Below are 2,500 nucleotides of genomic sequence, written 5' to 3'. Positions count from 1 at the left end.
ACGTCACCACGACGCTTGTGCCAGGCCATGTGCACCTTGAGGCCACGTGAAGTGTCGAACGCCCGCTGGCAGGAGGTCACGGGGCAGACCCAGGTGCCACGGGTCGACTGACCGAGATGACCGAGATGACTGGCTGATGCACCACCTGTGCCCCCTACTGTGCCAACTTGCTGTGCTTTAGCCACCCGGCGCTCCGCTCGTTGTTGTGAGCGTCGCTCCTCCGCCCTCCGTTGTTGTTGGAGGGCGACTGCCTCCAACTGCCCAGTAGCGTCCTTCACGAGCCTCCTCCACTGAGGCCGATCTTGACACCGCTGGTACCAGTCATCGGCAAGTCCACTCAGCTCCACGTCCTCCTGTACCACATCACTCCATCTCTTCTCTAGCCCGTGCCGCGCCCGTTTAGCCCCCTCGATCCGGCCGAACAAAAGCTGTTTAGGCATGCGGTGGCTGGGCATGCGTGCTACATGACCCAGCCAACGCAGCCTTGCCTGCCGGAGGAGCTCACTGATGGGACTTTGCCCAGATCTTTCAAGGACTTGTGAGCTCCTCACACAATCCAGCCTGGTTAAACCCAGGATGGATCGTAGGCAGGCCAGCCTAAATGTTTCCAACCGGCGAAGATGCTCCACTAGGGGGGTCCACGTTTCGCAAGCATAGAGAAGGGAGGGAATGACCGTGGCCGAGAAGACCTGAAGCTTCGTGCGGAGCGACAGACCAGGTAGCTTCCACACAGCGTTACGCAACCGATGAAAAGATATTGCCGCTCGACTGATTCGGAGTGAGACCTCTGCTGATAAACTGGAGCCGGTCATGAGCACACTGCCCAGGTATGGGAAACTCTCTACTCTCTCCACAACTGCCCCATCACCGATTGGGAGTTGTGGGGGTGGAGTGTCCGATGGTACAAAATACCCAGGCAGGTGCTTAGTTTTGGTGGGGCTGATGGTAAGGCCCCACCTCTTAGTGGCACGCTCCAGTCTCAGCAGCAGCGTCTCCAACTCCTCTTCTGAATGAGCAGCTATTACCAAATCATCGGCATACATAACGTGGTTGACCAATAGGGAGCCATCCCTTGATCGCACCCGGGCGTCGATCAGCCTCCCATTGTATCTGTACCAAATGGTAATTCCCCCGGTACAGCTATTGAAGGCTTCACGAACTACGCAGTCGAAATAGATGTTAAATAATGTGGGAGCCAGAGGACATCCCTGTCGCACCCCAAGGTGTACAGGGAAAGGCTCCGACTCCCGGCCACGTAGTTTTACCCGGGCCCGCTCACCATCATGAAGGTCCTTAATGATCGTGAGCAGAGGGTCAGGGACTCCGAAAGCACGAAGAACAACCCAGAGCCCAGTCCTACTGATGGTATCATAGGCCTTGACCAGGTCAATAAAGCAGAGATGTAGGTCTTTTTGGAATTCCCTACACCTCTGCTGTAGCAGACGGACAGAAAATATGGCATCTGTGCAGGACCGCCCTTTCCTGAAACCACATTGGGGCTCTGCAAGCCTCTCCTCAGCATGCCTAGCAAGGCGATGTTGAATAATCCTTGCCAGGACCTTACCCGGCACACTGAGGAGTGAGATGCCCCTGTAGTTGTTACAGTCGGTACGGTCCCCCTTCTTAAAGAGGGGGACCACCAGGGCATCCTTCCAGTCCTGCGGAACCCGTCCAGTGGTCCAGACTGTTGTTATGATGTCATATAGGGCAGTCTGTGCACAAACGCCACCCTCCCTCAGCATTTCGCCTGGGAGATCATCTCTGCCCGGTGCCTTCCCTGGTCTCAGACTCCGGATCGCCCTCAGTACTTCCTCAACAGCCGGTACCTCAGCCAGCCACTCACAGGGGGTGACCTCTTCCAATATTTGAGGCACCGCAGCCTCAGCAGGGTTATCCCCACTTTGTGCCATGATGTTTTCCTGGCTGAGAGATTTTCCCTCCCCCAGGACCTCACAGAAATGCTCAGCAAATCTGCAAACCTGTTCCTGGGGGTCGGAGATTGGATCACCGTTTTTTCCTCTAATGATGGTAATAGGTGTGGCGCTGCAGGTTACTTTTTTGATGGAGTTAAATAGTGATTTGTGATCGCGGGCCACTGAGGCAGACTCCATCTCCTCAGCAACCCGCGACCACCACCCATCCTTACAGCGCCTCACGGCACTCCGAACCTCCGAGCGAAGACTGCGGTAAACCTCCTCATTCTCTGACGTGGGATGCTGTAGGCGATGAGAGTGGGCCTGTCGCTTTTTCTCAATTAACCTGAACACCTCCTCCGTCAGCCAGGGTTCCCGGGGAGGTCTGGACCGCGTACCCAAAGCAGCCATTGCAGCTGCATGAGTCACAGTCTTAAACCTCGCCCATTTACCCTCGACATCAGGTGGAGTGGGGGACGATGCCAACCCCAGCTGCAAGCGATGATGAAATTCTCGCTTGCAACTTTCATCAGCTAACTTAGACCAGGCCACTTTTGGTTGGAATGGGATCCTGGGTGTACACCCAC

The 2,500-nt window shown here is 55.8% G+C and overlaps 1 protein-coding gene across 1 annotated transcript in view; it reads right to left on the bottom strand.

Moving 5' to 3' along the window:
- LOC144740686 (putative carboxypeptidase X1) overlaps positions 1-2,500 on the bottom strand; it is a gene marked incomplete at its 3' end in the record, with an annotated part of 54,360 nt that overhangs the window by 45,993 nt on the left and 5,867 nt on the right. The window lies entirely within an intron of this gene.

This window comes from Lampetra planeri, unplaced genomic scaffold (assembly GCF_965212315.1).
Source record: "Lampetra planeri unplaced genomic scaffold, kcLamPlan1.2.h2 scaffold_272, whole genome shotgun sequence".
NCBI classification, from domain to species: domain Eukaryota; kingdom Metazoa; phylum Chordata; class Hyperoartia; order Petromyzontiformes; family Petromyzontidae; genus Lampetra; species Lampetra planeri.
Note: the sequence above shows the minus strand (reverse complement) of the source record. Positions and strands in the feature narration are given on the sequence as shown.